Source organism: Bos mutus, chromosome 14 (genome assembly GCF_027580195.1).
Source record: "Bos mutus isolate GX-2022 chromosome 14, NWIPB_WYAK_1.1, whole genome shotgun sequence".
In the NCBI taxonomy this organism is placed as follows: Eukaryota; Metazoa; Chordata; class Mammalia; order Artiodactyla; family Bovidae; genus Bos; species Bos mutus.
The window spans coordinates 60,721,997-60,731,776 of record NC_091630.1 but is presented as its reverse complement, the minus strand read 5'-3'; the positions used below and the strand labels follow the sequence as shown (position 1 = coordinate 60,731,776).

General features: G+C 43.4%; 1 non-coding gene and 1 pseudogene across 1 annotated transcript; one reads left to right on the top strand and one right to left on the bottom strand.

The window, feature by feature from the left end:
* Window positions 1–1,106: 1,106 nt before the first annotated feature.
* Window positions 1,107–1,179, top strand: TRNAS-GGA (transfer RNA serine (anticodon GGA)). Its single transcript has one exon. It is a non-coding gene; the product is annotated as a tRNA-Ser (tRNA).
* Window positions 1,180–7,823: 6,644 nt separating this feature from the next.
* On the bottom strand, window positions 7,824–8,614 carry LOC106700680 (transcription initiation factor TFIID subunit 12 pseudogene; annotated as a pseudogene).
* Between the last annotated feature and the right edge of the window lie 1,166 nt (window positions 8,615–9,780).

Genomic DNA, 9,780 nt, shown 5'->3' with positions numbered 1-9,780 from the left:
AGCCACTATGGAAAACAGTGTGGAGGTTCCTTAGAAAATTAAAAAATAGAACTACCACATGATCCAGAAATTCCACCTCTTGTTCTGTATTCAATGGAAATGAAACCAGTATCTTAAAGAGATAAGGGCACTCCTATGTTCACTGCAGTGTTATCCACAGAACTCAAGACAAGGAAACAACAAGGAATGAATGGATTACAAATGTGATATATATACATACACAATGGAATCTTATTCAGCCTTAAAAGAAAGGAAATCGGCCGTTTGTGATAACATGGATGAACCTGGAGGACCTTACGATAAGTAAAATAAGCCATGCACAGATAGACAAATTCTGCATGGTCTTAAGTATTTGTGGAGTCTAAAAACTTGAACCCATAGTAACAGAGAGTAACAGAGCTACCAGAGGCTGGGGTTGGGGAAATGGAGAGATGTTGGTCAAAGGGCCCATTTAGTTATATGATGAGGAACTCTGGAGGCCTAGTGTACAGCCTGGGGACTAGAGCTAATATATAGTTAATATATAGCTGAACAGTGCTAGCACAGAAGATCCCAAGAGTTCTCACCCCAGGAGAGAAAACAAGGTAACTACTTGAGGTGATGAATATGTTAATTAACTTGATGGTGAAATCATTCTACAATGTATACATATATCAAAATGTCATGTTGTACACCTTATATATACACAGTCATATCAATAAATATGGGGGGCAGAATTATCAGACATAAAAGGAACAGGGATAAAGAGATGAAAGAGAAGAACAGATTCAGAAATGTCAGAGATGAAGCCATTAGCAGATAAAAACACTGAAGTAGCTATTTAAAATGTTTCTTATATTCAACAATCTAGAGGGAAACAGGAACATAATTTAGTGAGAAAAGGAAGAGATACAGAAGTCCCATGTAGAATTTCTGGTGGTCAAAAAACACCAAATCTGAAACGAAAAATACACCAGGTGGATATAAAGGATACCGCTGTGATCATTTCTCAGTGTATCATTCTAACCATTAAATACAAGTCATTGGACCCTCTTTGTTCATAAACACAAAAACTCTCCAGTGACTCCACAAACAAACAAACAAAAAAGCACGCTATTAATGATACTTTCCTGGTGGCTCAGAGGTTAAAGCGTCTGCCTGGAATGCAGGAGACCCGGGTTCAATCCCTGGGTCAGGAAGATCCCCTGGAGAAGGAAATGGCAACCTACTCCAGTACTCTTGCCTGGAGAATCCCATGGATGGAGGAGCCTGGTAGGCCATTGTCCATGGGATCACAAAGAGTCAGACACGACTGAGCCACTTCACTTCACTTCAATGATATTTTCAGGCTGGACCGTTGGACCCACTCCTATGCCAGCAACCCTAGTCACCCTCCAAGGTCACGGATAGGGATGCTACAAAGATCGAGACACACTTGCCGATGCATGTCAGAATCCACGAGTTTAATTAAAGTTATGATGTGAGCAAAGAGTGTCCATTAGACAAGAAAAATTTGGTTTTGGCAAGTGATATTTGCATCATTTTACTTAATTAGATCAGTACTTTTAAAACAATTTGTAAAGCATAGGATTAAAAGCCCGAGTTTCAAAGGATTTAACAGAAGCCACAATTAGGGCCTCCAACAAATTATCTGCAAGAAATTGTAGGTGGAAAATAGCAATTAGCAGAAAAAAGTTTAATGGAGACCATGTCTATCCATTGAATAGCATATTTACTATGGCTTGGCTTGAATCTCGGATAACTTAACCTTCGCCAAATTTCTCAAAGTGGAAGCAAACTGCCCCTCTTGTTTATTTCAGAACTAGATTTCAAATAAAAATTAATCCCAGGTGCAAAAATATTGTGTCATTTTGGCTTTGAGAGGAAAACAACAGAGAGGCTGGTAAAGCTGAATCCCGCCCTGCTTCTCATCCTCACACTTTAGAGAAGTCAACACAGGACTTCCCTGTGGTCCACTGGTTAAAAGTCCACCTTGCAATGCAGGGGATGCCAGCTCTATTCCTGGTCGGGAAACTAAGATCCCACTTACCCTAGAGCAACTAAGCCCGTGTGCCACAACTCCTGAGCCCACACGACAACTAGAAAGCCCATGTGCCGCAACGAAAGATCCAGCATGACACAGCTAATACCTGACAGCCAAATAAATAAATAAATATTTTTTAAATTCAGTTCAGTTCAGTCGTTCAATCATGTCCAACTCTTTGCAACCACACAGACTGCAGCACGCCAGGCTTCCCTGTCCATCACCAACTCCTGGAGCTCAAACTCATGTCCATTGAGTCGGTAATAAAGTGTTTTTTTAAATATTTTATTTTAAAAAGTCAACACAACCCCTTGATATATGGAATCAGTCAAAAGCTACACTGATCAGGGAACTACTTGTGGTTAAAGTTATAATTCCAAAGTCCACCAAAAATGAATTATTTGATTAACTAGCTTAATCAGTAACCTTGACCATTCCTCTTCCTAAAAAAGACAAGAAATATTTGCAGGGAAAATAATTCTGTGGAGGAGGTGATTTTTTTAAATTTTACTTGGAAATAAAGAATATTCTCTGGTTTGTACCAGAACTTGTTTCAGAGGCTTTCAGAAGACGGGGGAGCAGCCTTACCATTTCAAGCAGCTTCTTACCTCACCTTCCTCTCATGCATCGCACAGGCTTTTACTGATTAACTGATGAATGTTGTTCATAAGACCCTGCTATGCTAAGTCACTTTAGTCGTGTCCGACTCTGTGGGACCCCATAGACAGCAGCCCACCAGGCTCCCCCGTCCCTGGGATTCTCCAGGCAAGAACACTGGAGTGGGTTGCCATTTCCTTCTCCAATGCATGAAACTGAAAAGTGAAAGTGAAGCTGCTCAGTCTTGTCTGACTCTTAACGACCCCATGGACTGTGGCCCACCAGGCTCCTCCGTCCATGGGATTTTCCAGGCAAGAGTACTGGAGTGGGATGCCATTGCCTTCTCCGCATAAGACCCTCAGATGCTCCCAAATCCTGGTGTCTCTCCTGATTCAGAGCAAGAGTGAAAGGGCTCAGTCAGCACAATGCATCGCCATTAAAAAAATAATAATGTGCACATCTCTGTTTTTTCCTACTGCTGTTCCCTTGCTCACTGCCTCCCAGATGATAGATCCAAAGAGTAGTCACTGTAGACCCTAACACAGAAGTTCTCTTCCTCCAAGTGTCAAGTGTAAAACCGATGAACTATTAATATAATGAGGAACCTTAAATCAAAACTGAAACCAACTCATGTCTCCTGAGATGAGGACTGGAGCAAACCCTACAATGCCCACCACTTTCCAGGACTATAAAGCTGTTTGGGGGGCACATTCTTTATGCCCACCTAGTCTCTTTAGAATAAAAGCCCCTTGTGGGCTCCTCCGGGTGTGTGGGGCAGCAGGAGATGCAGAGTCACCATCGTTCCTTGTGAACAGCCTGGCCCAAGGCTGCTGTGTGGTTGTTAGTCTCATAAGAGCCCACAGGACGTGCACGTCCTATGAGTCATATTGAAGACAATTTTCCAGGCAAATGAATGTGAGGTCCAAATGTATTTATTAACCACATGGAAATGTCAGGCAGGAAAAAGCATTTAAGATCATATTTTTGAATATGTCTACACTTTACATCTTGGCTGAATATCTCTACTGGAGTAATTGATTGACATTTTTCCCTGAATAAGCCCAATTCTCACTCTTGATCCAGACACCCATCCTCCCTGAGTTTTCCTCATTCCAGGAAAAGTAATTCCACTATCCTAAACCTTTCCTGTCATCTTTGTTTTATCTCCCTTAGACCTCAACCCAAGGCATCAGCAAACCCCACCAGCTCTGCCTCCCTCCTCCACCCTGCCTGCGCCCCCACCCCCCTCCCCAAGAGGAGCCATGGTCTCTACCTGCAGCAACGTGGATGCTGTTCACAGGAAGCCATCCTACAAGTTCCCAAGTCTTATGCTACAGGCCCACTAGCCTCCTGGAGGGAACTCATCTCCCCAGTGCCCCCTGATCCCACCCTCCCCTCCTTGGCGGGAGAGAGCTGGGGCCACTGGGATAAAGAACTTACTCCAGCCACAGGGACCTCTGGGAGTGGGAGCTTGCTGACATGTTTGAGAAATTAAAAATAAAACTACCACCTTATCAGCAAGTCCACTTCTGGGTATTTATCTAAAGGAAACAAAATCACTACATTGAAGAGATGCCCATGTTTATCACAGCATTATTTATAATAGCCAAGGCATGGAAACAACATCAAGGTCCACAGATGAATGAATGGATAAAGGAAATGTGATCCATGTAAGCAGTGGAATATTACTCAGCCATCAAAAGAAGGAAATCCTGCCAACATGAATGGATCTTGAGGACATCAGGCTAAGTGAAATAAATCAGAAGACAAATACCATTTTATTTTGCTCATATGTGGAATCTAAGAGATCAGATTTGTGATAACCATAGGTGGGATGTGAGTTTTGAATGAAAGTGTTCAAAAGGCATCAACTTGCAAGGTAATTATAAGATAAAAAGATAGTGAAGGACCGAGAAGCCTGGCATGCTGCAGTTACTGGGGTTGCAAAGAGTGAAATGACTCAGTGACTGAACAAGGTAAATAAGTCCTCGAGAGGTAATATACAACATGAGGACCATGGTTAACACTGCTATGTGGGTACATCTGAATGCCGCTAAGAGAATAAATCCTAAAAGTTCTCAACACAAGAGAAAAACATCTCTGGGTAACTATATGAGGTAATGGATGTTCTCTAGAGCTGTTGTGGTCATCATTGCACTCAATGGCAACCCACTCCAGTACTCTTGCCTGGAAAATCCCATGGACGGAGGAGCCTGGTAGGCTGCAATCCATGGGGTCACTAAGAGTCGGACACGACTGAGCGACTTCACTTTCACTTTTCACTTTCATGCACTGGAGGAGGAAATGGCAACCCACTCCAGTGTTCTTGCCTGGAGAATCCCAGGGAAGGCGGGGCCTGGTGGGCTGCCGTCTATGGGGTCGCACAGAGTCGGACACGACTGAAGCGACTTAGCAGCAGCAGCAGTATGTCAAGCCATTATGCTATGCACCTTAAACTTATACAGTGCTGCATGTCAGTTATAGCTCAATAAAATTAAAGTTAAAAAGACATGGCTAGAAACTTGGTAAATCAGGGGAGAGAGAGAAGTCAGAGAATAGAGGAGGGCAAGTCATACTGGACCATGTTCCTTCTAAGGAACTGGAGCATGACTGAAGTTTGAGCAGAGAGACATTGGATCTGATTGTCATTTGGTTGCAGGAGTCACTCTGGCTTCGGTCGGTACAGCCCACCCAGGAGGCAGAGGTGGGTGGGAGGCCAGAGAGCAGTGACAGTGCCTGGACCAAGTGATGGGACGTGGTGCCTCTGAAGGCAACACTGACCAGCTTCAAGGATGGTTCGGATATTGAGACGTGAGAGAAGAGGGCAGTGAAGAATGACCCCAGACTCTGGCCCTGAGAAACTAGGAGAATGACATGATCACTTACTGGTGTAGCAATCAAACGAGGACAAAATTTTGGAGAGAACAATTAGACATCAGAAGCTCAGTGTTGGACCTGCTAACTGTAAGATATCTCTCATCACTGCCATCCAAATAGAAATATCACAGTGGATGTTGGATGCATGAACCTAGAGTTTAGGAGAAGGTTCAGGCTGTAAACATAAACTTAGGAGCTAAGGATCTATAGATGATATTTCAAGCCATGAGATGAGACAAGATCCTCAAAAGATTTAAGGTCGATGAAAAAGAGAGTGATCACCAGTGCTGTTTTTCTGATAGAAATATGAAGGACCGGGAATAGACCATTGCAGTTGTTCAGACGGAGGTCATCTGTGTGGTTCTGTGTAGCTGTCAAAAAATAGGAAACCAGCATGAGGGTCCCCATGGGTGAGGACGGAGCCTCAGGGATGAGGCAGAAGAGGGCAGGGTCAATATCTGGCGGGCACTCCAGCTTCCAGCCTTAGGGCATGTTGTGGAAGGGAAGAAAGGACCCAGAGGGATGACATGACTGGAATTCCACTTTGGAACAACAGCCTGGTGACAATACAGAATTGGAAAGCTGCAGTATGGATAATAAATGTTTACAGACCAATAGTTGGAAGTTATTGACATTTTTTAGTATATTCAAATAAATCAGAGAAAGTCACTTTCTAAGTCCTGGTCTTATTCCACTTCCTTCCCATACTGACTCCTTCTTAGTTAGCATTTCATTCCAGACAAAGATAAATTGCCCCAGAACTACAAAGATGCCCAAGATCAAGCAGGATGACTTTGTGTTCGCAGAGTCCAAATTTTATTTGTCTCCAGAAAAATATATTCCCAAAGCATCTGATCATTTTGATCAACTTGGGAAAATATTGACTCTATTTCTCAAAGAGCAAGCCAGGGATAAATTTTGTCCTTTAAGTAAAAAATAAAATCTAAATTTTTAATCTCGGATCAGTTTGTCCTTGTGCATACACAAACATTTCTTTCCTTTCTAAATAGAATACCATTTCGCTGAAACTCACAGTGGTCTTAAGAACTGCTGTTAATTCTAAACTACTAAAGCAATTAATAATTACTTATATTAGGGCTATAAAAATGTGGCAAAACTCTATGCATTGAAGAGTTACATGTCAATTGAAATAAGCCATCTTTACTGAAATCTTAACAAAACTTAGTAATGTCCTTACTCAACTCACAGAACAACCGTCAACTTTGCTCTCAAAGCAATTTAATAGATATTACTTCATCCTCAAAATCACTTTGTAAAGAAGATAGTTGATCTGTTCCTTTATTTTCAGGGACAGTGAGAGGAAGCAGAAGCAATTCTCCACGTAACTGATTTGCTCAAAGATTATTTGCCCAAAATTGTGCTTCTTGAATTTCAAGATGTAGAGCATCAAGAACTGCAACTCAGCCAGGCACCAGCGCAAAGCCACACAAGGAAGAAGGAGAGATGCTGAAATGTATCAGGGCCACCCCCAAAGGGGCAAAACCCTCCCTCCACAAAACCCTGTATTTTCACTAAAGGGTTTTATCCTGCACTTGGATCACCATCTCTGTGGTCCATCCAGTCGCCCCCTCCCGTTCCTGACACATGCCGGGTTGACTAAGAACACATGGAGACTGTCCCTCCTCAGTGAGAAAAGAGAATCTGGCTAGACCCACTGGTTCCATCGATTAAAGAAGATAGTCAATGGGCCAAAGAGCAGAAATTTGAAGGTGCAGATGTGTGTGTTTTGCAGAGAAAATAAGGCAGCTTGTGAAATTGTGAAAAACACCCACTCCATCACCATGTATAAATATGGTTACGTGAGGCACCCGAGATCAGGTAGGATGATGTCATGGTTACATGAGGTATCTGAGATCAGGTGGAATGACGTCATGGTTACATGAAGCGTCTGAGACCAAGTGGGAAGCTATCATGGTTTTGTTTTGTTTTTTTCCGATTAATAACTTCTTTATTCTGGAAAAGCAAATGAAAGTCATATTCATATAAACACTGACATTACAAAGTACAGGGAGAAGGGGGTGGGGGAGAAGGGAACAGAAACCTCTACAAATCTTGCTAATATTAATACTCTCTGACCAAACAAGACCATAATGCTTTGTCCCCTATTCAATCACTTACATAATAAACCACAAATAAAATCTCTGGAAGATACACTGCTCTTCTTTGAGACGGCAGGGAACAAGGACTGGAAGTTGGGGTAGGAGGCTTTATTCTTTTGGCAGATCCTCTCAGTCATTATAGATATTGCTGCACTGTTAATAAAAAAATATGCTTCTCTGTAAAGCATTAAAAAAAAAAACCCAAGGATGAGATGGCTGAGGTCTCAGCTCAAGTATCTCCGAATACATTGCTGTCCATCCCCTGAGCTTTCCATGCGTTATTTCTTGGTTGTTTTCCAGATCAACGCCATTCTCTGTGAGCTTCTGTGGTGCAAGCTTTTTTGTAGGGTCGGATTTCTTCAGAGCCAAACCCTGGGATCCACATGTTCCACTGGCGTTCTAGATGCAACTGGACATTTTTCACCTCCAGGGTGCTGGACTTGCGATGCCGAGCAAGCTGGCAGGCAGCTGTCACCACACTCTCAATAAAATCATCAGCAATCTGCAGCAGCATCTCCTCCACATCTTCATCCAATTGCTCATTAGGATCCACTTCTCTTACTAAGTCCTGTAACTTCTTCTTGGTCAATACCTGATTGTTTTCAGGGCTGAGACGCCCTCCTGTCCCAGGAGTGCCTGGGATCTTTACCACTGCAGTGCTACTGGCCATGGAGCCTTGTGGAGGGGTGCTCGCTGGTTCCGGTTTTATTGATGAGAAATTGGACAGGTTGATTAGGGCTGAGGGACCAAACTGGTTCATAATCTGTCTTGCTTTGGACTTCAGCTCATAGAGCTTATCGAGATCTTGTTTCTTTTTGGAGCTATGAGGACCAAGGCCAATCAACACTGTGGGTCTGGGTCCTGACTCCTTCCTCCCGCTCTTCTTCCTCAACTGCCAGGGCCCAAGACTCACAGGCAGCAGTGTCTATCTCCCCATGATATGCGGAGACTGCCCCAGTGAAGCGTTCGTCTCAGCAGCCTGTCCGACTGCTCGGCCCTCCCCCGGAAGCTATCATGGTTATGTAGCCCAAATCTCATTTGTTTCCAAGAAAGAATCTTCCCAAAGCATCTCACAGTTTTGATCAGCTTCAGAAAGTACTGCTCACTTTTCTTAAAGAGAAGTCCTTTCTTTTTTGTCCCCTCTGGCAGCTTCTCATTTACCTCAGATGAAGTGGCCCATATTTAGCAAATAATGATACAGGACACCAGTTCAATATGAATTTCAGATAATCAATAAATTTTTTAAAGATGTCTCAGATACTTTATGGAACATACTGAATTTAACAAAATGATTATTTGTTTATCCGAAATTCACATTTGATCGGACCTCTTGTCCTTGAGGGCTTCCCTGGGTAAAGAATTTGCCTGCAGTGTTCTACCCCTGGGTCAGGAAGATCCCCTGGAGAAGGGAATGGCAACCCACTCTAGTATTCTTGCCTGGAGAATCCCATGAACAGAAGAACCTGGTGGGCTATAGTCCGTGGGATCGCAGAGTCAGGCATGACTGAGCACAAACACGAGTCGTCACTTGTCCTTGATCTGGTAACGCATAGTCCCAAAGGACCTAAATGACAGCTCACACGGGGTTGGATAACCCGAGCCCTGAATGCACCCAGACGAAGCTCCCCAGGCTGCAACCCAGCTGAAAGGCCTACCTGAGAAGTACTTGAGTGAATTAGTACATGCATCAAACCTACAGGCATCAGACAGCATTTTTATATGTCTTGTCATTTCTCACAGCCCCTTTCTTATTTCTATCCTGCTGTCCCAGAAGAAAACACCGTTACTCTTCAGGCACCTGCCTCCTGGTTTTATTGTGTTTCGAGCCTTTGGGGGCAGTAACTGCTTGGCAAGCCAGAAGCTCTTCTGTCTGCTGCACACCAGAAGCCCCAAGTCAAGAGGGTGTTACATTTTACAAGAAGATGCAGAGGCACTCACCTTAGGAAACAGGCCCCAAATCCTGAAGGGCTGTGAGCAGGTTAAATTCCCTATTATCTCCATGTATAGACCTGGAAAGTGGGCAGCAGCCTTGAAATCAGCGTTTCTGAAATTCTGCTGAATGACCACCACTTCCTTCCCGTCCCTTCCCCGGCTCGTTCACATTGCCTAATTCTAGTTCTTCATTGTTTGAAGGTAAATAATCCACGATTGAGATCTATTTCC